Source organism: Heliangelus exortis, chromosome 11, assembly GCF_036169615.1.
Source record: "Heliangelus exortis chromosome 11, bHelExo1.hap1, whole genome shotgun sequence".
In the NCBI taxonomy this organism is placed as follows: Eukaryota; Metazoa; Chordata; class Aves; order Apodiformes; family Trochilidae; genus Heliangelus; species Heliangelus exortis.
In genome coordinates, this window is record NC_092432.1 from 21,377,511 (window position 1) to 21,403,055 (window position 25,545).

Genomic DNA, 25,545 nt, shown 5'->3' on the forward strand with positions numbered 1-25,545 from the left:
GAAACACAGCAAACCTGTGTCCCAGACCAGCATGTGACACTTCACTGTCACTGCCTTGCAAATGTTCAATACACCTGTTTCTTTGTGTAGTAAATCTCAAGATTTACATAAGTAAATAGCTGTCAGCATTCTTGAGGACACAACGGTGTGTTGGAAACCAGTCAACTGGAAACTGTATTTGTCTGCACTGAATAAAGATTCAAAGGGCTGAAAATAATAATGATTTCATTGTAATGTCTTCACAATGAGATGATTAGGATGAAAGGATGGCTACGTGTATTTGGGTCCTGGTCCTTTTGCTTTACTACAGGCTTCTCCTGAAGAAGTTTGAATTAGGAAAAATAGAATGAAGTAGTTTGGATAATGAATTTACTTAGCTGGTAGTTCAAAATTTTTCAGGAGAAAACTTGAGTATGTGTGGAGGTAAGACAAGGGTGCAGGCTCTTGCTTAGACCAAAACATAAGTGTCAGCAGTTTTAGAAAATCTTTCAATTTCCCCTCTGTTTTTTTTCTTCAGTTGTATCATCTTCTGTACACTTGTCACTAGACTTTTTTTATTTCAGTAAGACAAGTATCTTGGGATTCCAGCTTGAGTTTCTCAGTCTGGTTGCAAATGCATATAGAGAAAGTCTAACAAAAACATGTTTCAAGGTTCTCAGTTCTGGTCAGGTCCAAGTAGTTTATCCTAGTGATTAGCTTGTGATTGCCCAATGTCATTCAAGAGTATCTACCACATCTGTGCAAGAGCAGTTCAGGTTGTGTGGTAGCCTCAGACTTCAGGTAAGTGTGATGAGCCAGGATAAGAGTGAGCACGTAGAGGTAATTAGGCTGGTGGTGCAGCCTGAGATTTTCTGTGTACCCCTCTCCTTCCCTGGCTGGGCCAGAAAGGCATTAACCAGTGGTATTGCTAGCACATTCTGTGTCCTTGCCAAACTGCAGTCCCTTCATCCGTCTGCAAAGACAGTGGAGACTGTGGGGAGGAAATCACTGGGAGAGATCTCAGCATCCTCCAAGGATTTATTTTCACAAAGGAATTACTCAAGATACTTGATTCTTACTCAAAACCTGTTAGGGTTGTAACTAGTCATGTCTGCATGTCTTCATATTTGCACTTGGAGAAAAAGAAACTTAAAACCAAACACATAAAGATACAACATAACCAGCTTTAGTGTTTCCTTTTTGGAGGAAGTATCCACTGTTAACGCCTTTCCAGCATCTGTTGCTTTTTGGTCTGTTCTTTAGAAGGTTAATTTAAGAGATGGTGCTTTTAATGGTGTTCAGAAGGCACCTGTCACAGATAAGGCACTTCTAGATACAACATATAATGATGATAATCAGCCCCAGAACTTGAAATGATGTGGTGGTAAATGTGAAGCCTGTAGATTCCCAGTTCTTCTAAAATCTGTTGGTTTTCTTTAAGCAGAAGAGCTGAATGTAACAAAAAAAAAAGCTTCATCTGAAAGCTGCAGAATGGAAATGAATGCCTGGCTATTAAAATTAATAGGTGTCATATCCTTTTTCTTTTCTTTTTTTTTTTTTTTTTCCCTCCCAAGGATATGAACAAAATCTAGGGAAAAAAAAGGTGTTTACAATTGCATTTTAGCAAGATTATTTGTTTAGACTCGAGGTACTTAATCAGTGCCATATATACTAAAACACATGCAAACATGGCCCATATTATGATTTTGCTGGCCATTGCTTTTTAATTATATGTAACTCTTAAGCTCTTTGTAAAAATAGAGACCTTTGATAAAACTGGAAAGGGATCAGAAGGAACAAATACATTGTTCTGCAGGCTCAGCCTTAAACGTAATGTGCAAACCATTGGATTAAAAGCAGTGGGTATCACAGGTCAACTGCACTCACTAATCACTGCCTCAGCAAAAGAGATTGACTTTGTTGCTAGCTGGCTGCAGCAAGAATAGTAAATCTCTTCATAGACTTTATATTTATTCAAACCAATATTTCACTTTTCCTCTGAAAACTGGTAATGCTCTTTGCTTCGTCCAGGACATAGAAATTGCTCATGGAATCTCCTGACTGTTTTCTTTGAAGTGACTGAGCAATGCAGCTCATGTCCACTGGTTCCTGCAACGAAGCACTGTCATGGTTGTTGAAGTGAATATTTATATTGAAAATTGTGGGGGTAGAATTTGGGGGTTTTTTGTTTGGGATTTTTGACAGCATCTGATGAATGTTTGTGCGCCTTTACGTGCTGCAGTTTCTGGACTTTACTCATGAAGAGATGCCAGAATCTAACTTCAGAGTTAGAGCTGCAGGCAGGTGCCTTGTGAAAGATGAGCCTCTTGGGATACTGATTGCATTAGGATGCTAAACAAAGTTGGTGTAACAAAAATGTTTAGCCAAATCTCTGTAGAAATGGGTAACATTTGTTCAAATGTATTTTCAAAGGAAATCTCCTGAAATGGAGAAAGTACCTAAATATGCCTTTGAAATAACTAACTATGCAGATAGAAGATGAAAAATAACTTTGCTCACGTACCATTTTGCTTTCAAGCTCTAGAGTTTTAATTTTCTTAAGAATTAAAGTGATGCCCTAAAAACTTATTGACATCAAAAAGTCTCTGTGCCAAAAAGAAGTCTCTTCTCTAGAGACAGGTTTGGAAAGGTAGATTTGGAGGCAAAATTGGGCCTACAGCAAAGAACTGACAGGCAGGGGCTTTGGGACAGACCATTTCTGTGGGAGGGATCTCCTTTTCGTAGAGGAATGATAACCATAGTCAATAAAAAGCTTTAGATAAAGGAAAATGCAGGACTTGATACTCCCTGGGTGGGAAGAAAAAGTAGTGTGTAAAATGTTTCTGTGGTGGTGTTTTTCTGTCTCCCTTCCATGCCTTCAGAACATTCAGGTTTAGTCATACCTATTGTCTGCTTCTAGTTACTCATTTTTTCAACTAATGTGCATGGAAAATGTTCACTCAGTCCACCTGTGCTCAATGGAGCTTTATGCACCATACATATTTATGTTAAAAACCTGAGCTTATTTTTATATTACTTTAGGTTTTCAATTAACTCTGCTACTATGAATTTCACAGCATTAAGAGCAGTTCAGTGTTAAACAGAACTCCCATCTCCTCACACCTCCTCGCCTCCCCATAAAGTTTTCAAATGCAGGATTTCTATGCTTTATGAAACCTTGGGATACCTGAGTTATGTAACCAATTTGATGTTAGATTTATATTATTTCTAGGAAATAACAACTGATAATTTTCCAGTGTTTTCTCCAACATCAGATGCACGAGCAAATGTTGCTTCACTGAGCTGCATTCCTTCTTAGTAAAACAATGACATCAGTTTTTATTTGAGGGGGACAGGTATGCATCTGAAGAAATTATTACTATTACTTTTTAAAAATCTGTCAATTCTATGTGTTTACATGGAAATACATGAAGAGTAGGTTCATGGAGGAGAGTAAAATGGCAAGAAGTCCCATTCTGAAATATTGTAATTGGTGCTACAGGATTTCTTCTGTAGTGTCACACAAATATTTTACACAGAGTAATCTAATGGCTGTATAAATTAATTGGTATTTTGTGGCAATCCATTCAGACACATTTACAGCAACCATATGTAAAATTAAGCATAGGGTTCATAGCAAATTCTAGGGCATTATGAATTAGCCATTTATTACTCTTTCTCATCTCAAATTTTGAAACTGTTTGTCAGTGTTTGGTAAAGATTAATATTTCTTTTGCTAAGGCCTCTCTTTGTTATGCACGATGCCATCTATGACATACTGCTTTGCAAGCTGAAGTCATGAGTACCATCACAGACCCTTATGATTTGCAGTATAAACTGGGGAAATAATCAGTTCTGTCTTCTCAACTAGTTCTTCTGAATGACCTTTTGGATGTCACCTGAGATCCTTCTTTTCTTAGAATTTTGATTTTTTTTTTTTTCTTGTTGTTGTCATTCTCATTTCTTTAGTCTCACCTTCTGACTTTGCTGAAACAGTGTAAAATTGAATCCAAATCATTAATAAGGAAACAATCTAATCTAAAAATACCCATTCTCAGTGTCTTACAATAATGTACTGCTCACTAAGCTTTCTGGACTGTGAGTGGTCATATTATCCCCATATTATCTTCCTTGTTTCCCAGGACTATAAATTTGCCTGGTATGAATCATAAGATGAGCTTTCTCAGATACTGCATCAGCTATATACCTGCCAATGCTTTGAGGGGCTTGCTGCTGTCTCTGCTCAAAACTGAATATCCTGAAACCCTTCTGCATTTTCTGCAACTTGATAGGATTGCTAACATTCATCTTTCTGTGCCTAGAATGGACTTTACCATGAAGAAAGTGGAAATTTCAACCCGGATTATCAAATGTTTGTGTTCTCTCACTGAAACAGGTCTCAGGAATGTGAAATGTTTTTAGTTTTTCCTCAAAGTATAAATCATAGGATTTTGGATTTTTCTGCAGTAAAAAGTGTAGTGGGATGAAAATGCTTGCATCTTCTAGCCAGTTGAGGTGTTGTAAGGCATTTAGGGACCTTTTAGGGATCTGCAGTAACTCTTGAAGTGCTCCCTTCTCAATTCTATCAGATGCATAGCTACTATGATTGAAATCTTCACCCACAGTCCTAATCTCCTTTTTACTACCTTTGACTCGTTCCTCAGAGCCTCTTCTCCCAGCCTGATCTTTTTCTCTGAGAAGGATCTTGACAATTTCTTGCCAGTGAGAACTGAGAAATCTATTACCTTCATCTTCCTAACTCCTCCTCTCACTCATTGCACTGTTCCTGGAACAGCCCTCTTGCAAGTTATAAAGTTTTCCAACTGCTCTTCTCTTCTCATCCACGTTTATCCAGTGGCCCCATCTTATTCCTTTTTTCCTCCAATCTGTCACTCTCCTATTTTCTCACATAATTCAAGCTTGCCCTAGTCTTTCATATCTTCAAAATATCTCCATCTTTACTCCATCTTCCCTTCAAATAAACTCTTGCCTTCAATACATGGAGCTCACTGCAGTCATTGCCATCTAAATCCCACTTTTCATCTGTACTAACTTTTTGAAGTCCCATTAGGGAATCCATACTCCACCTGTGACTGTGTGAGCCTATTGGGTGTTTCTATATATATTTAACTTTTATAATCTTACTGTAAATGTGTCCTCTTTTTGGCTTCCCTGATTATGCCCTTTCCCCCATGTGCACTTTGGTGAACCTGCCTTAGCAAACCTCTGTCTGCAGAAGCTGACAGGAAAGCCAGGTTTTCACTTCCTTCCTTTACTTCCTTCTGCCTTACCCATGAAGCATCTCACAGGAAAACACAAATTAATCTAGCTTGTTAATAAGGCTGATGAAAAACTGTGTGGACCTCTGTGCTTCAAGCCTGCCTCTTCCTACACAAACTAAAACTGAAATGCTAGTCCTTTCTCTGATGAAGCCCTCTCCATTACTCTCTCTTATGATGTCTGTCACCTCATCTCTCACTCAAATTCATTACCTGAGCATTGTCTTCAACTGTGTTTTCTCTTTGCCACCTCAAATCCAGCTCTCATGTAACATCTGACATGTGGTCTTTCCTGGCCACCCATACTGGCTCTCAGGTTTCTTGCACTGCAGATCTGTTTTCTCAAATCTCAGCAAACGTAATCTTACCCAACTCAAATAATACTGCTAGAAAACTCCTTTCGCTAGGGTTTATTTGTTTTGGTTTTTTCTTTCCCTGTGTCTCTTTCTGACCATAACACTCAGGTGTTATGTGACTTTCCCATTTCTCTTTTAGGCAGCTTATTGGTCCTTTCTGTATTCTGTGTCATCACTTGGTCAGTGTGAAACCAGCAGCTTCAACCTGACTTTGAGTCATAATGTCCATTTCCTCTTCAACTCTGATTTTCTAGCCAGCACCTTTGTGGTTTCTCCTGTCAAAGCTTTTCAGACACTTCTGCAAAACTGGTTCTTCATCTGCCATCAAAATGTGCTTTTGCTGGGCTTCCTACCGAACTAATGCTTGTTGTAATGGGTAATTTTTTTGTTTTTGTTTTTTTTTTCTCCTACTTCATACTGACATGTTTCCTTTTGTCCTCAGTTATAAATTCTTAGAAATGTTTTTCAGAGTGCTAAGTGCTTAGAGAGGGCCAATCCTGTGAAGTCCTGGTCCGTGAGTAGAACTCAGAGGTGCCATGGTAAAGTAAACAGCTCTGAGGAGAACAGCAAAGGCCAGGAGGAGTTGAAGTCATGGCTGTATCCCTGCAGAATGGGCCTGGCACAGGCTCTGAACAGTTAATATTTTTGGCAAAAACACAGATATGGAAACTATGTCCCTGGCCAGATGTGCACACAGAGAGCTGCCAAAGCAGTACTATACGCTGTGAGCTGTGCTGTTTTCCCCAATAACCTATGCAGAGATGCTAGTCCTTACCTTGGAAAAAGTGAAACACTGAACAAATTCTAGGATCTGCTGCTATGGTTCTGGGGTGATTTAAAGCATCGTGAACTGATGTTTAACCAGCTAAGTCATTCCCTCCAGCACCCTTTTGTTGTAATCTCCCTCCAAAGATATTAAAAACACAGAAAGCTTGGCCAGGTTGTAGTTGATCTAATTTATAAAACATTTTCCAAGTATTAAAAGCTAGGGCAATAAACTAGTAGTTTTTAAATTGTGTTAAATATACTGTAAACTCCCAGAAAAAAAACCTTTCATTGAAGATTATTGTATGAAGATTTGAAGATTAAAGTGTCTAGATTAAAGATTAATGTGAAGTGCGCTGGGAAATCGTTTGATGTCTAAGGAGCTATATAGTATATTAATCGTGCACTTTTCAAAACTGCCTCAGGGAATTAGACACCCAGTTCTCTTAAATGTCTTTGAAAATCTCACTCTGAGGAATTTGTTGTTATGTAGCAAAAATGGTAATATTTTCATTGGGAGCTTGTGTAAAAGAGGAAAGGATAGATGTGGAGGCTGCTGGTGTTCATCTAGGGCTTCGTGTTAACTCTTTACAATTTTTCCTCTTGAATTTGCTCTGTTATTGTATAGATGCAACTTGGATTTGAGTGTTATGAATTTGTAAAAATAATCTGATCCAAGGACACTGCTCTGCCTGCTTATGTATTTCTTGTCATCAAATCAATTTCTTCTTTTCTTTCCCCTAAAGGCCGTTTTCATGTTCTCCTAAACATAAGTAAATTGAATATTTTTTTAAAAACCATGTAAACCTTAATGAAACCAATTTATACATTTAAAAATTTTTATTTACAGTATAATGTCCATTAATTAAAAGTAAAGAGCAAAAATAATCATATGTTATACATGCATTTAGTAAAATAATCCTTTTGCTCGAGCTTTTCTCAGCCATGTTTGTTTGTATAGAAATTTCAATACTTCAGTGAAAGAAATGTTCCACATATGGTAGAAATTACAAGTCTGCTCGTCCCTGAAGTGCTGCAATACAAATAAGCTGTTAAATGCCAACTCTCAATGTTATTTTTTAGATGTTAAGAGAGATAATCTCGTACTAAAACTATTAGGAGGCAAATTTGTTTGAACTTCAAAACCTCTTTGATCCGAAATGAAAATGAACCATGTATGAGTATGCTTCATTAATTTGGGGTTGGCCAGTTGTGTGCATTTTTGTTTGCTTGTTTTTTCCATGAGGCATCTTTCTAATGCAGTTTATTAAAACTAGTAATGCAATAAACTGTTATTTTTCCTGATAAAATCTGCTGCTTTGCTGTCATGAAAGGACAGTTTCTCTATAGAAGGTACCCTTTGGGAATCAATATTCAGGTTCATAGTCACTCAAAAAATCAATGTGCTGGTGTGTTGAATTCAGATCTACTTTAGTGGCCTTATCATTAAACCTGCAGTAAGCATTTAAAAAGTAAGACTTCCATGGGTACTGGGAATGTATGATTAAAAATAATCATCTGTCTGATGAGTTTTTTCCTCTGACTTTTGGTAGGATCATCCAACTGAATTCCTGCCAGGCTCTACAGGAACACTGATGCCAGCAATTTAAGGATCTTCCCATTCGGTCTCAGTGGTAAGTTCTAAAGATGCCACACTAAAACCACATTAGAATTTTACTGTTTTCTGTTGTGTTACACTGAAACTGAATCTGTGTGAAAACCAAAGTATTTGTCCTTGACCAGTGCAAGGGCAGAGAAATACAAACATATTGATCTGCAAGAGATTGAGCTCGGGACTAAAGTTCTAAAATCAGAAAGACCATTTTTATTGTCCTCTCTACTAATGTGACTTCTCTTGGAAGGTTTGACCTCCTATATTTTAAGGAGTGTAACCATTTACAGAAGGATGGTGGGCAGGGTCCAAAGAGAAAGTAAAATGCACAAAAAGGTAGATGTGTAGTTTTGTCTGGCTGAAAACTGAGCAGTAATTGGAAAAATACAAATTATTTTCCCTCAAATGCTATCTTTGTTGTAACTGACCTGATTGCTTAAGTCTTGAGCCACATTCTTCAGTACTGCTGTGGAGACCTTGTGAAGGGATGTAATCTATCTGCATCTTGAGCTCAGAATTTCTTCAGCAAAGATAATTTCTCAGTTTTGGTAACAGTGAAAAGGAGGACAGAATATCTGAATCCCACTGTACTTTTGCATCCATTTGGAATGCAACTGGAAACCTGCTGTTGTGTAGTGTGGAGTATTCTTTAACAGGAAAACATGTTGGTGTGTAAGCATTTAGATTTTTGAGGAACAAAGATGAACTTTTTAGATTATAATATTTTCTGTGATGATATTTTGGTCAAAGTGGTTGTCACTGGTTTGCTGCAGACCACAGGAAGGACTTTGGGACCTGGGGAAACAGGAGGGCAGGGGGGGCCTAGCAGTGTGTGCTGTGCTCCTCCACTGGGCAGCAGCTAATGATGACTGCCAGGGGCAGGAGACAAGCAGCCCTTTGAGCTCACCCTGTCCAGTCATGCTGCTCCTGGTTTTAGGTCACTGTGAAACAAATGTCAAGTAGCACTCCCTCCAAGTCCTGCTGATTCCAGGCTAGTGAGGTTTATATATTTTTTTAATTAGATTACATGGCAAAACCTACAACTCTTCTGACATGGAAACACAACCTGTGTTCAGCATTGCTCAAGCAATTTATTGGCATTTTCCAAGTAGTTCAATAAACTCTCTGCTTTATTTCAAAGATGTTTTCAACACCAATAGCATTCCTATCCAGTCATGCTCTCCTCAAATATACAAATATGAGCATAATAATGTGTTACCATGAATCCTAAAGAGAGATTACATTTCTTTGTTGCTGGGTAACTTTCAGGATGTTGGAATGTGTTCCTAACAAAGGTCAGTATCTCCCTTTGAGCATACTGTACTAGTGATGGATTTTTTTAGAAATAAAAGAATACAGTGTTTGTATCATGTTGCTCGATCACATAACCAAGGTGCAGAACAACAAATTTACGAGGCCATTTTGTAGAGAAATAATGTTTCCAGTAACACTATATTAAAGTTTTCAAATAATTGCTTGATACTGCTAAATTCTGTATGCATTGTAAGTCAGAGTGTTGAAAGTCAATGTTGTTCTGACAGACAGAATTCAAGGGAGCTGTAAGTGACTGGTACTGAGCTACTAGGCCTTTTTCCTCTGGAAACAGAAGACACGAGTAACCTAGTACAGGAAAGCAAGAAAGCTTCATCTACTGTATCTTAAGTAATGTAAATGGAAATTCATTATAAGTCATTGAAAGTCTAGGCCTGTGACAAAACTCCCATTCAGTTCAGCAGGAGCAACTCAAGTATTGAACATTTAAGCACTAAGGAATGTAACTGCTTTTAGAAAAAGTTCTTTGGGGTCTAGGAGAAAAAATTACCAACTATAATTATATACAGTGGAGGGCATTTCACATTCATTTTATGAGTAAATATTTAGCATATGACTTGGAAGGATAATGACTTTCAGGCCATGCAGTTGATCAGTTTACTTGTTCCACTCTTACGGAGAAAAAATAGCTTGATATTCTGCATAATTAACAGCAAAGCATGTGTATGTGCACATGTGTTAAATTGAGGAATAAAAGTGTTCCTTTGCTTTTCTTTATTTTACCATCTCTTCACACTTCATTTCAGCTGTTATATGGGGTTTTTTTGTGTTTATACTTTGTTATATTTTCTTGAGGCAGAAAGGATTTCAATGAAAAGTTGATGAATGTCCATATTGAATCGGATCCCCTTTTTAAAATTAAGTTCATCTAAATTTAATTTTGCAATTTTACTTCAGTAAACTCTTCTGACTCCAGATGTTGAATGTACTTTTCCTGTTCCAGCTCTCACATAATTGTACCTGTAAAAGATTTATGACTTAAAGTGACATTTCTGAACACTTTCGAGTGTTTTCAGCATATGTTTCATGGATGGATAGTAACATGAGTAATTAGCATCCAGAAATACTTCTCTGTGTCTAGGCTTACTTTTAATAGGATGTCAATTTTATTAGCTTGAACTTTAAACAAATAATAAGTTTAAAAGAAACATTATCTAAGCATTTCAAATGGTAGATACTGCATTCTATAGAAATTGCAAAAATGAAAGAAAGGTCTTTAGAAGCTGCAGGATGCCATAAGGACAAAATATTACTGCAAATTACTCACTTTGATTAAAGAAAACCCCAAATAATTTGTGGGGGTTTTGAGCCTCTTCCTTTCATTACAACTGTAGCAGTGAATTGTTTGGTGCTGTTGGGATGTGACTTAGACTTTGTAAACATGGGAAATACTCAAGTGCTTACTGGTCTTAGAGATATGAAAATGCATATAATAATGATGCTAATATGGCCTATGACTTCACAAATTAACTACCACCACATGCTTTTGATATTGTGTCATGACTTATGGGTCAGTGTGAATGGTTCTTTTTTTTTAAGAATTACCCTGAATTCACTCTAAATCTGGTGATATCTAATAGTATTGTATGTGACATACATGAGGCATTGCCTCATGAAGGCTCTGGTTCTCATCAGAGAAACAGATACCCCAATTAAACTTTTGGGTAAGGCTAAAAAGAAAATAGTCCAGTTGTAAACAAAAAGGTGGTTATGCTCTCCTTTTCCTTTTTCATTAAAAATGAAGTATTTTTCCTTTAGATTTTTTTGCTGATATGGCTCGGGAACTATTAACCTGAAATATTTATTTCTGCAGTAAACAAAACCATATTTGGAGATTTGTGTCAATTTAGGGCTGATAGGATGCAAACAGCTCTAGGCAAGATTGGCAGTCTGTCACTCCAGGTTTGTTTGGAGGTTTCTTCAGAACAAGTAGGATTACCAGTACCAAGCATCAAGTGATGCAAATATAAACCAACTTCTCTGTTTTCTTTTGTATTCCTACAAGCCCCCACAATATAACCTGGCATTTCCTAAAAAATTAGATGATGTTGTTTCTGTGGTCCCTGTACTCCTGGGGGAAGTAGCAAGTGATGCAGTAGGTCCTGTTTGCATGCAGTAAGTTAGCTTCAAGAGAGGCTGTGGAACAGGATCTTTAATGGCTTTCCATAGGCAGTGGAGGGAGGTAGGGGGACCCTCTGTGGTCAGAACAAGACCATAAGCCCTGGAAGTTCAGTTCTCTGTGCTCAGACTGTATCTTTCTAGTGAAGCATGGCTTTCTGGTGAAAATCTCATTTCTGTGTGAGTTAGACTTGAGCATCTTTCTCATAACACATTTTGCTACCTTATTCTAGTTAATCTGTTTCCTAAAGGTTCTTTTCTCCAGTCATCATTAGAGGGTGCAATTTTGCATCATTTTCATCTTCCCTAGAATTCTCAGTGGTGCTGGGTTAAAGGAACTGCAATACCTGAGGCCAAGCAAGTATATGCTTACAGAGTTTGAGCAAAGAGGCTCGTGTAGCTCCTTTAATTTCTAGCAGAAGAAAGAAACATAATAATCCTTCACTGGGTGAAATGCTTCTGATCTTTAAAGGCTTTATGTAGGAGTCTGGATGGGACCCAAAGAAAGAAGCACTTTGAAATTACAAAATGACACAGTTTATGTTATTGTTAAATTGTCAAGATTTGCTATGTATTTGCTGAGATGGTAACCATACAGGGTGTTTTCAAAGATACCAACTAGAGAAGGGTATGTTAAACTTCCAAAGTCTTAAGAATGCCTAATGACTGCCTGCCAATACAGCTGGTTCCTGCTGGGTAATGGGGGAATGCCTACCATGTTAATATAAAGGGGTTATTTAGGAGACCCAGTGAGCTGTAAATTATTGCCTAGGTTGTCACACACATGTTGGAAAAAAAAAAAAAATAAAAAAAAGGCAAAATGAGTTTTGAAGAGCAAAGAACGTGCACTGAGTTTTGAATAAGTTTGTGAGAGGTTTTTTTTAAGATAGATGGGGAAATTTATATACACTCTGCAAAGGAGAGATACCTGTTTCTTCAGATAGCAGAGGCAGCAGCCACCAAGATAACTGTGAAAAACCTGTTAGAGAAACAAAACTGTTATTTTTGTGCCTGATAAATGTACGAGTCAGAAAATAATAATATTTGTCCAATCACTGAATTTAAGACCTGTATTGATCTGGCTTCCACTGAAGTCAGTGGGAATTTTTCCACTGGTCTAATGGGACTTGGGCTGGAGCAGAGTCCCATTAGTCCCCATTATCTGGTGAGATAAAGAGCTAAGAGCTGGATTAACAGAAGTAGCAGGGAATACCTTCCAATCCAGTTGTATTGTTCATCATTAGCACAAAGCAGTTGAGATGTAAACCTGGAAATTTCTCCCTTAATGTGCTGAAGCTCATAATCTGAATCCCAAATAAAAATCTATGTGGTATACTTTAAGTTTAGAAATCCACAAACAAATTTTTAAAAATTGGAAGAATTTGACCTGAATTATGAAGCTCCTATTTCTGTTGTCCTCAGTCACTTCATCAGACAGAGAAATACCAGGGTAGTATGATATAAAGAGCATGTTGTTTCTGTTGTATTAAAATCATACAATCTCTATATTTTCTCTTCTGCCATAAAGTCAGATGAATTTACTTACTTGCATCATCTTCTTAAATGGAGTATGAGAGTTTTTAAGCATGGTGACAGAAAGAGCATAGAAAATGAAACTAGCTTATGTCAGCTGTGTTAATTTTTTACAGCTGATCTCTGTAGCTGGAAATATTCCCATGTTTTTCAAAATTAAAAGTGGCTTTTCAAATTGCAGCTATTCTTTTTTTTAATCCTGCTTTCAGTAGAATAAATAAAATCTTACACAACAAAGACAATAAAAGGGGGAGACTTAAGACCACAGGAAAGAGTATTTTTCAATTGGTTGGCCTTATTTTTCAGTTTTAAAAGTTTGAGAAATTGCTGAAAATGAACATCTGAAATTAGCAGGAAAAGTAAACGTTTTTTCATCTCCATTAGGAGGTGGAGCAGAATTCTTCAGATTTCTCAGTAATTGTCGGTAAGGACCTTCTCTGCTGAGCTGAGTGATTCTAAATTAAATGATTTGTTTTTCAATATGAATAAGATTTTCTTATCAGTCAGCTTACATGTAATCAACTTAAATGCAGTTTTAGAAAGAGGTGAACCGTGCAAATGTAATTCCCAAGATGAGAAATGAATACCTGATGAGCTTCATTCTTCCAAGAGAAAACATAATGTGTTACTTCAGTATTTTTTTCACCTGGTGATTCTGTTAAGTAGATGCTATGGGGTGGGCTCTTTTTACACAGAGAATATTCTCTGTATAACATATACACACACTTACTCTTCTTGTACCATAATCCTATTAGTGGTGAAATATCCCCAAATATGTTGAAGGCTTTATCAATAGAACTGTTAAGAACAATAAAAATAACTTAAAGATGATGAATTAGGCTACTCAAAAAGGAATACTGGGTTTGAACAAAGCCAGTGGTAGTCTCATGTAAAGATATGTACACGTGCTTTGAATCATTGCCTTATTTTTGTGAGGTTTCACTTGACACAGGTGAATGAAGCAAGAGTCTGAAAGTAAACTTGGGCCCCAGAGAGGAGAGGAATATTTATGGTGATGAGACAAAGTGAGGCAGTACAGGATCTGGTGTTAAGCTGAGTTGAATTTCCTTCAAATCAGCCGTGAGGTGACAGCACAAGAGTCAGTGAGAGACCCTGGGAGGGACTGCAGGCAGCTGTCTGGGACCCTGCCTTGCAGTGTGGGTTAGTTCTTCACTGCAGGGTAAGAGAAATATAAAAAATGTTGTTAAAGTATAATACAAAGACAGGTCAGTTAAAAATCTCATGGAAGTCTGGTGCTTCATGCCTGTGGGTTACATGTGCAGGAATGACATCTTTGAAAAAAATTCCCGTTTTTACCAGCATCCCAACTGATTGCCCAGTGTATCTCCATGTTATGGAGTGATAGGATGTCACTGTATCCCTTAAAAATTGAATAATTTCTTCATTCATGAGAATTAAGAATGCACAGTACAATAAATTCCATTTCTTCATAGTTCAACTGCTAACAAATAGTCATTTAAAAAAAAACAAACAAACAAAAAACAAAGCCAAATCACAAAACCCTCCTGGTTCTCCAATTGTATCTGCTGCTGCAGAATTATTAGTTAGAATGTCTGTAGGTATAAATAAATCTTTTATCCTCATTATAACTTCACTGTGTTCCTACAGTGAAGTCATCTACACAAAGCTGCTTATGGGTTGAAAGCCTCAATAGCCTCTTTTATTTATAATAAATATTGCATACTAATGTTAACAATGTCATTGTGTGATGTTTCAATAGAGGGTTATGACTTGGTGTAATCAGCTTGATGTCCCTTCTGTCTTGTAATGGGGTCCATTTTCCTCACAAAGGAGATGAGAATCACTTATTCACAAACCTTGTTGCAAATATCCTGTGTACATACTGTGTTAACCCAATATTAAGGCAGGGCAGTGAAGCTCAGAGACAGGAAATACAGAGTTAAAATTCACAGCTATATCTTAATGTACCACTGTTGGGTGCACTGAAACACTCTTTAAAATCAGAAATCCCTATTTCCCCCAACATGAATTGAACAATGAATTGCTGCATTTTCAGTTGTAATTCCACATTTAGGTATATGGAATATTCCTGAAATGTGCATGACTATAAATAACATAATCATAAAAATGATTTTGTGGCATATAGCTAGTGGAAAGTGAGGGTAAAATGTGTTTATATTAATGAGCAAAGACTAAAGCAATCTTCTGTCACCTACCAGGGACAAACAGCACACAGGGGAATAGGGACCCATCTCAAGCAGCACTTAGGCACATGCTTAACCTCAATTATGGCATCAACAGGACTCCAGTGCAATCTTAAACACCAGGGGAAAAAGGAACTAATGCATTGGCATAAAGGTTCATATTTATATAATAGTACAAAATATTAAGTAAACTGTAGCACAGTCATTTGTGATGCATGAATATAGGTGTCTTGTAATATTAACATAATACAATTGGATGCTTAGCTCCTGAATGCTTTCAAAATAATTTATCTAAATGCTCATGAGAGAAGTTCAGACTAAGATGAAAAGCATAAATCCACCTAACAGCTCACAAATAATTCACATAGCTGTCTGAAGACATGTTCAGAATACAGGATTTTATGATAAATAAAGGGTGGAATGTTCCAGCTCTTGTGAAATACCAGCTCTAATTAGCACAAGTTTGCAACTTAACACAACAAATAAATTTAAACGAGAGTTACCCTAAAATAAAACTCAAATAGAAACTGAATCCTTTTAGATGGAACAGGACATGTAGGATAGGAAACAGTTTCAGAACTAATGCTATCATTCCAATTTTTCTCATCTGTACAAAAAATAGATGTTACATTGTATAGGCCAGTGCAAGTACTGAAAATATAGATCCTTATTATAGAGGAAGGAATGTGTGATACTCAAGAGAGAATTATTCTCACTTAAATTCTACCCATGTCTCTATTTTCATCAGAATATCACTTCTAACTGTACTGTATTCCTTCCTGATTTGTCTGGAGATCTGGAACATGCTTGTATTTTTATCTGTGTTACAGATGCGTTCTTAAAGAGCTATTTTATAATTTAGTAATTGTAGGAACTGTTAGCTAAGTTTTGTTTGTGGTTGGTTTGGGGTTTTTTTGGTTGTTTCTGCTGCTGTATATTTTAAGAAATTCCACAACAGTCAACTTCACTTGTAGACTAATGAATATGTACAGGGTTAAGCAACTGTTCTCTCGTTGATGTTTTCTAAGTTTAAATGCATATTACTAACTTTTCTTGGAATATCCTTTTATTTTCATTAGACAATGTACTAGTTATGAATAATTTGAAGCACCAAAATGGTGTGGATTCTTCTGTGATGAACAATACAGAGTATGTGTGCGTGACACCCTCTGGCTGACAGAGATGAACAGTTCCTGGGCACACAAGAGATTGCTTAGGAAGCACCAGATATTTTTGCCTGTAGTCACTGGCATAAGCATAGGTTTGAAATGTAAGTGGAGCAGTGAGCAGGTGTAGCTTGCTCCTGACAAGGTGAGTGTCAGCAGGTATCACTTCAAGGGCCGTGTAAAACACTCAGGTGGTGTAGGTGTGGAAATCATTCCCTCTGTCGTCACAGATCAGATACAAAAATCCAGACTTTGTTCACTCCAAGATCAGCCTCAGTCTGTGCATGACTCACTGTAGGGTTCATAAAGTCTTAAAACTGTCATTATCTCAGGTTTAATTTTGTGTTCTGCACTTCAGAGGGGACTGTCCACCTGCTTAGGCAGCACACTGTGCATGTCTGCAGAGCAGTGTTTGCCCCTGGCTGCTGGGGCTCTGCCCTCTGCTCAGCACAGGAAGGGTCAGACAGTGCCTTGAAGTTTTGGTGTGATGTGAATAATCAACAGAAATGTGAGGCTCTGAACTTCAGCCAGATTTTGACTGCTCTTAAATGTATTTAAAAAAGCAGGAAAACTAGTAATTTGATCTCATTTTCATATCAAAAAAATTCTAAACATATTTTCCTCTGAAGTCCACAAATGTCTTCTGAAACCACGTAACAGCCCAGCACAAAAGCTGCAGTTTTGCAGAACTAAATACGAGTGAAAATGGATTTTTGCTGAGGAGATATTTCCAGTTTATGGGACGAGTTTCCATCAGGAGTTCCACCTGTTATCCCACAAACAAGGGCCAAAACCTTCCCATCCGTGAGGGCATCCCCCCTTTGTGCAGGTTCACTCTGGCCATCATGATGGACATGAGAGGAGAAATTTGGCAAATCTGATGTTTTCAAATCAATTTGATGTGTTTTATAAGAGTAATATCAGTGGAAAGGTTACTTTTTAAGTTTTTTATCTCTAAAAATATAAAGGAGAAGGAAGAGAGTTGGCTTTGATAAACAGAAAGGGAGTTCTTTAAATAGCCAGAGCAGTGATAAGGCAAAGAGCTTCTAAATAAATGAGGCGTGAAAGTTGTTTTTTTTTAACTTGAAATGAAAATTGTGTATTCACCAGGATGGCTTTAAATTTTGTGGAACAGGACAGCAATATATTTTACAGTTTCAAGCAAAGAAAGAAGGGAGTCTTGCCATAATAGAATTTGTACTGCATCCCTGCAAAGAAGATAAATAGCAGTATCTGAAGTGCTTTCACCTTGACCAAAGAAATTCTATAAGATAGAAGTAATTTTGGTTTTGCCACAATAAAAGAACATCAGATTTGGTGTTTGATAAAACTGTTCCCTTGGCTGAGGTGTTTGCCTTTCAGTTGTGTTTGATGTGATATTTGGTTCATTTTGCCAAAACATTGTATGCCAAGTATCATTATTAAATCTCTTATGTTGCAGAGATTTTTGTCAACAGACACACAGGATTGGGTTTTAAGTGGAGTTAATCATTGAACTTGGAGAAGAGAAACACTGGGGGAGTACTTCACTTGTACAAACAAACCACCATGCAAGCTTCAGCTATTTCTATAATTATTACTCTGTTTTCAGAATAGCGTAGGTAAAACATGAAATCTGGCTTCCCCTCTGATCTCTATTCATGTTTAAGTCTTGTAGAACCTATTACAAAAAATGGATAATTAAAACAGAAAAAGCCATGTATTTGCTGCAGCTGCTGGTGTATCAAATCTTTTGAAGTCTACTTTAAGCAATTATATCTGAGAACTTCTTTTGGACTCCTAAGAAATAATGTAAAATTTTCTGAGATAACCTTGTTTTCTGACTCTTTACAGTACTTGTAAATGCCAAATAGCATTATAATGAGAGATTAAACGTTAATCTATTTTGTCTTCAAAAACAAACCTTAAAATCCTCCCCATAAAATGAAGAAGTGCACTGCCTTTTTTTCATCTACCCTCCCTGTACCAGCCACATTTTCAAATGATAATTTTAATTAGTGTTTCTGGTTTCATTTTACTATTTGCTTTACATTGTAAATTTTTGCATCTCTTAAATGCAGAGACAAATAGATATTGCAAAGGTGTGGTTTAGTGTTTTTGTCATTACTGTGCACTCAGTACTGAGAGCAGATTAGCCTTTTAATGGGAGCTGCTAATAACTGTAGACACTTGGTAAGTGATCCCTTTCCACACCAGAGAGGAGAAATGAGGACATACCTGTACATGGCTAATACTGAGTAATGTTTAGCAGGTATCACTGTGGTATGACTGAAACTCTAGTTTATAATTCCTAGAGCAAGACCAAAAGCAATGAGGTCTGGTAGTCAGTTGTGATTGTGATGTGGGAGAGAAAACCCATGGCACGTTCCAAGATGTGATTATTAAATCTAGATCATGGTCTGGCAAGAGGGCAGCTCTTCCTACCTGATGAAGCCACAATTCCTAATGAGCTTGTCCTCCTGAACCAGAGAGCATAATGGATCTGAGCAGTTCTGGACTCCTTTCCCTGTTTCCCAGCACCTAAGTCCCACTGAGAGGAACTATGGCATAAAAGCACGACTGCTATTTTCCATTGCTGACTTTGCAGTTAAAATGATTTGTCCTTGTGTTAATTTGCCATAGAAATCACTACCAGAACTCCTTGTCCAGTAGCATTTGACTGTGGAAGTGACACCCACGCTAATGACTCTGTCTAGAAAATGAGCAGGTAACATGAGAGCTGTTGCTGAAGTAGCATCATCCCTGATAGGTTTTGTAGCATTCCATCCCAAACAGGGACAAACAAAACATGGACCAAAAGTCAACGTGCTCAGAGCCTGCAGTTTACCAGGGCCAGCTGCAGGCCATCCCTAAGTTGGATTTTGGTTGAGGCAGTGGGCAGTGGTCCTGTCTGATCAGAAGGACCCTGGAGGGTTCAGGTGTGAGGTGGAATCCCGAGTCTTGTTTAGGAAACTGGTGCAGGGTACAACAAAGTGCTGACCTCCATTGCCTTTCTTTTGGTGTGCTAATAACTCCTGGGTAAAACTGGCATGTATTAGAGATGGCTTGGTAGCACAAGAGAAAAATCCCAGCATGGATGCCACAAATAATATTTCTTCCTAGATGATGAGAGTTTTAATAGAGCTATCATCGAGTTTGCTGATGGCACAAAACTGGAAGGGGTGGCTGGCACAGCAGAAGGCTTTGCTGCCACTCATTGAGACCTGAGACGTGCCTGAGGGCTGGGCTGGGAGAAATTTAATGAAATACAAGGGCAAGTGTAGAGTCTTGCATCTGGAAAGAACAACCCCATGTGTCAGTACAGCTGGGAACTGACCTATGAGATCAAGCATAGAGGGAAGGGACCTGGGTGTCCCAGTGGACAGGAGATGACCATGAGCCAGCAATGTACCTTTGTGGCCAAGCAGGCCAGTGGCATCCTGGGGTGTACTAGAAGGGGTGTGCTTAGTAGATTGAGAGAGGTTCTTCTCCCCTTTCTACTCTGGCCTGGTGAGGCTGTGTATGAATATTGTGTCCGGTTCTGGGCCCCTCAGTTCAAGAAGGACAGGGAGCTGCTTGAAAGAGTCCAGCACAGAGCCACAAAGATGATGAAGGGAGTGGAACATCTCCCTTATGAGGGAAGGCTGAGGGAACTGGGGCTCTGCAGCTTGGAGGAGACTGAGGGGTGACCTCATTAATGTTTATAAATATGTAAAGGGCAAGTGTCAGGAGTATGGAGCCAGGCTCCTCTTGGTGATGTCCAATGGCAGGACAAGGGGTAATGGGTGCAAGCTGGAGCAGGAGAGGTTCTGTGTAAATGTAAGAAAAAGCTTTCTCACTGGGAGAGTGACAGAGCACTGAACAGGCTGTCTAGTGAGGTTGTGAAGTCTCTTTCTCTGGAGACATTCAAAACCTGCCTGGATCCATTCCTGTGTGACCTACACCAGCAGGTCCTGCTCTGGCAGGGGGGGTTGGACTCCATGATCTCTCAGGGCCCCTTCCAGCCCCTAACATTCTGTGATTCTGTTTGCTGGAGCCTGGCCTGGCAATACCCAGAAATAAGTTTTCCCCACTACTCACTTTGGCTGCAGCTCTTCCTGCTTCAGCTCTAAGCCAGCATCCAAGACAGACAGACCCCACACTAGTGAGCTTGCTATGCAGCTGCAGAAAGTTGAGCAAAGAGTAATCCCAGTAAATTGTTGGTTAAAAAATTCCAGTGCCACTTGTGCAGCTCCCTGGAGATGACAGAAAAGGCATAACAGTGACTCTTATAGAACATACAATTCCATTTCTTGTTTTAAGGAAGGTGGTGTGACTACCTTAAGCTTTGGGGATGTGTGAAAAGGGGATAAATAGCAGCTGTCCAAGCCTTTAAACATTTTAAAAGTTGTTAATCACAAAGAAAGTGTTAAAAAAAAAAATAAATCCTTCCATCAGAGATGTGTGTGTTGCAAGTACTTAAAAGTAGATCCCCGAACTGAAATTTCCAAAATAAAAAATTTATTTCAAAGTAAAATGCTCTAGCAGACGTTTTTCCTGAGGAAACTCTAATTTATCTCTCTGCTTGTCTCTGCTCTAAGGGCAGTAAGGGCAGTGCATGGTGCAGGTCTTCAAGTGCAGCTGGTAGCTCCAGAAGATGGAGCTGAAGAGCAGCAAGATGAAGAAAAAGACCCCCCCTTATCAGCCTTTCCACCCACGGGAGCTGTGGCTTGTGCCAGCTCTGGGGCTTTAGTTTAAAGAGGTTTTTCGTTTGTTTGTTTTGGGGGGAGGAGTTACCCCTGGGCTCCTACACTTGATTGTTGTGTACAGAACGAGTGTTTGTGCAGTCTGGGTTAAACAGCAGAGCCCGTGTATTTTTAAAATAGAGGAGAAAACAGTCCAGTGTGCTGCACAGTCCCACAGATGTCTGCTTTGGGCACAGTACAAAGGTAGAAATAAGGAAGATGAGGCAGAAAATATCTGGTTATTTTTAGTCAGAAACATTTTCCTCTGGGTACACAGTGTGGTCTTCAAACACTTATTTCAGCCCAGCTGGGGAGAATTCTGGTGTACATGGGCGTCCATTGAGCCAAGGCTCCTTCAGCTCCTTCACTGCTGGGAAAGTAAATCCCTTGATTCAAGTCTTGAGAAGATCAAACCAGGAGTGGCAGGTTCTTGCACACCTGTAAGCCCACAGAAATCAAGGCTTGAGCTCAGCACCAAGATGTATTACTGTTGTTTTCATTTTCTGCCTCTATCATAGAATTCAGATGCCCAACAGATACAGCAATGCCATGCTGGCATATTTAAGGAAGGATTTTTCTGAACAGAAGTGGAAACAGCTGCTCTGTAATGGCTTTGAGTAGCCTTGAAACAAGAGCCAGAGAAAATGCAATGTGTCCCTTGCCTGTAAAGTGCCTGTGAGGTTTTAACTTCGTGCACATCAAAAGGGTTTTACTCTCCAAAAATTACTCCTCAGTTAAAAAAATGAAAGATGCCCTTTGCTACTTTTGCCTAGAGCCCAATATCTTCCAACATTCCATAGCAGCTGTGGCAGTGCTCAGCTTAATGCAAAGAACATCTGGGCTGCCTGCAGTTCTGGGAGAGAAGTGTCAAAAGTGTCACAGACGTCCTTGAGCAAAGAAGAATCTTCACTTTTATTACACAGAAGTGTCAAAAACAGCATTATTGAACATCAGCTTGCAATTTGGCGTGCAGGATATGAGTCTGAATAGCTGTGACAAAGCCTTTTCTAGGAAATTGCTGCATAGTTATTTTTTCCCAGTTTCTAATTCGTATTTTAAGAGAAAGAACAAATGTGCAACAGCTAAGTAACCCTGACAATGATAGACCCTAGCATTCTTTTGTGTGTGTGTGTGCTTACTACACAACCTCACTGCTGTCCACTGAGTGACTAAGACTGATTAAATCATTGTCATCATCTGGGAAATGCACTGCATTGATCCAGCCTGACTCACAAAGCCAGCCTATGTGACACAGCTAATTTGGTGTAATTGAAAGTTCCAGCTCCACAAGGTCACTGAGCTGGACTCAGGACACCAGTTATCATTTTGTCCTTGAAAAGGGTCAGCTCTCCTGATCAAGTACAATGGCTTTGTATCACATTTTTAATTGCTTATTCATGGTTTGTGTAGGGTAAACCTAAGCTTTCAGATTTTGATTGAATTTTTACAGTGGACAGAAGATGATCAGAAGATAATTATCACCAATTTATCCTTTTCTTTTTCTTTTTCTTTTTCTTTTTTTTTTTTTTTTTTTGAACTCTGATTATACCGAAACATGGGATTAAGCTCTTGTTTCTTACTCAATTACAATTCTATTAAGAAAATTTTGGGATCTTGGAATCAGAACAGTAGATGTTTTTTGATAAGGATGGCACCGTGGTACACACTGTTAAGTTTTTAATTTACAAAGGAAAATGCAGCATTAGTTAAAAGTTTGTTGGAAAAGTTGTTGAAGGCAACATCTCTGTTTCCCACCTTCTCACTTTTGTCCAATTTCTTCTGTTCTCTCTAAGAGCTTGAGTTCTGCAGTCAAGATCTCAGGCTGAACCAAGTGTGAGCCTATGGAGTTAAGTAAACTCAAAGGTCAGACAGAGAGAACAGAGGAGTCACAAGAAGTCGTTCAGACAGGCATCAAGACTCAGTAATGCCGAGTGGTTCAGCTGAAATGCCTCTGAGCAGCCCAATTTCCTGATGAAAGGTTGTGCCTTCAAGGAAATGGCCACCAGGCCGTTCACTTCGTGCTTTTAAGACAAACACCAAAATCCCAGGCCACTGTCAAGCCGTGTGCTTTAAGTAAGCAGTGCAGCATGAATATATATGTGTACGGACTCTTGATCGTAAATAAAAACAGTGGAACATGGAAGTGTTGGAAAAATTGTTTCCCTATGCTTTACAGTATCCACTGGGCAAAGCTAAGAGTTTAGGAAGGGCTTGCAAGCTGTGTAATAGCTTTGTTGGCCCTTTGCTCACAGTGAAATTAGCAGAATATCTTTTATTCCATTCCCTGAGGTTGCTTTTAAAAAGTCAGCATATCCCAATAGCTCCCTTTGCTTCCCACTCCAAGTGCAGGTCAAAATGCCAGCTTTCTGTTAATGTCATGTATAATTTATCATAGAAAAAAAATATTGATAAAATCTCTGTAATAGTTTCTTCTTGCTTTGTTTTTCCAATAAGAGGTTTTTGTGTTTTGGGGGTTTGTTGGCTGCTTGAGCTCTTTTGGAAGCAAGCTTTCTATCAGCTCTAATGCAAGCACAAAGGAAAAGGCAGCAAAATGCTAATGCACTGGTAAGTAAGGCAAAGGATGGCTGCAGTGCTGCTGTGGAACACTTGCTTGACACAGTTTTTTGTAAAAGATTGGTATACCTTTATTTCTGAGCTGTTCAGAAATTATTTTGGGGGAAGAATTTTCACAGAGCAAGTAACAGAGTCATTAGGAGTTTGGTGATACAAAATCTTTGTGGTGATGAATAGCAAGTTCAGATAGTTTGTGTACTGAAAAGTTTGAGACATAAAAACCAAATAAACCTTTATAGAAAGTTCTTAAAAATCTCATGTTTGGACATACACACATAGAACTAGGAGGTAGGTCTGTATTGAATATATAACTCTTTTTAAAAATTAAAAGCTCAATCTATGACAAAGGGAAATGTCAAGTATTAATACAATAGTTCTGATTGGTTTATGTTTTGTAAATCTTTCAGAAGTTTCATCCTAGATGCTTTTAATACAAAATTTTCACTTGACAAATCCCACTAGGCTCCTATTTATAGTATCCTAATTTTCAAAGAAAGCAAATCAGGCAACGCTTTTTAACATGAATAATATTGCTCCCAGCATTCTGAGTACAGCCCACACATTATGTTTTTTGGCACGATCGTGGCAATTAAAAAAAAAATAAACAGTTCTTTTTAATATTTTTTATACATAAGCTATTACAGTCAACGCTGACACAGCTGGCAAAGAAACCCAGTGAAAGGTAAACATTCTGCTCAAAATGCAATATAACATATTGTTGCATTTCATTGTTAAAATGTAACCTTCCTGAAAGAATATTTTAAAATTGAACTTGGGTTTTTAAAATTTTTTTTAGAGATTTTCTAAATATCTGATTTTATAAAATAGTAACCTTCTAAATAAATGACATGATACTGGATATATCAGTCAATGCCTTACTGAATTTTTAAAAATATTCTTACAAAAAATCAGGAAAGAAAATGAGGTATGATGCTTTATGCTTCAGCAGAATGTAATAGTCTGAGCTAGTAAAATCAATTTCTTTTAATAAAATTCTGTCAAAAGCAGGAAGTTCAGTAATAAAAGTCTTTAACTATTTAAAAGGAAGAAAACTTCCAACAGAATTTAGATGAGTTTGTGACTTGCTGCAGCAACAGGAAGAGATGGGCTAATTCCTTGACTTAATTACTGGGAGCATGAAGTGAGATTTTGCAGTGATCATTTCAATACAGAAAACATGCAAAGGTGTCTCTTGTCTTTCTATAGGTAAATAGTTATCTGTCACATATATCTAGAAGTCCTCAAGGTCTGTTTGGTTTTTTGGGGATTTTTTTTTTTTTTTTTTTGTATTTTATTTTTAAAAACTATGACTCTGTGTGATTGCTTATGGTTAGGATGCTGCACTCCAAAGATTTTATTCCCTGCTGGAGGCAGATGCAGCCAAGCAGAGCTGGGTGCAGGCAGGATTCAGGTGCTTTCTGCAGGGCTTGGGAGGATACTTGACAGGAGCCCAGCATTGCAAACCCCTCCCTCCCCATGTGTTGCAAAACCACCTCTGCCTCAAAGTACAGTGGTGTTCACTGTGGGAAGTGTGCACAAACAAACCCAGAGAGCACCTGGTACAACCACTGCAGGAACCTGTGAGCAGTTCATAGCTGTGTGTGATCCATCTTGCCTGACAGCTCAGCTGGGATTACTGAAAATCCCAAGAGATGTTTGCTGGCTGGTTTTTGGGAGCTAGAACAGCATTCTGACCTTGCCATCAGTGCCCACCATAAACAGGCACGGGGGGGCTGCTGGTGTGCACGTGCCCATGATGGGCAGGCAGCAGGCTCTGCTTTCCCAGTCTAGCCCAAAGCCAATGGGAAAGGCAGTAATATGCTATGAAAGAATTTAAGTCTTTTGTGATAGACAGTACTGTGGTTATTATGATGGACCCAGTATTAGGGCTATGTAAAATGAGGTTGTTGATGTTAAACACAAAAATATCTGAGGTAATTTT

At 38.4% G+C, this 25,545-nt stretch overlaps 1 protein-coding gene across 3 annotated transcripts in view; it reads left to right on the forward strand.

The window, feature by feature from the left end:
• Positions 1-25,545, forward strand: part of SEMA6D (semaphorin 6D) — a 145,467-nt gene that overhangs the window by 7,967 nt on the left and 111,955 nt on the right. For all 3 annotated transcript variants that reach the window (XM_071755209.1, XM_071755223.1, XM_071755225.1), the window contains exon 2: positions 7,933-8,013. The gene's annotated coding sequence lies outside the window, so the exon portion shown is untranslated. The remainder of the gene's footprint in view (positions 1-7,932; positions 8,014-25,545) is intronic.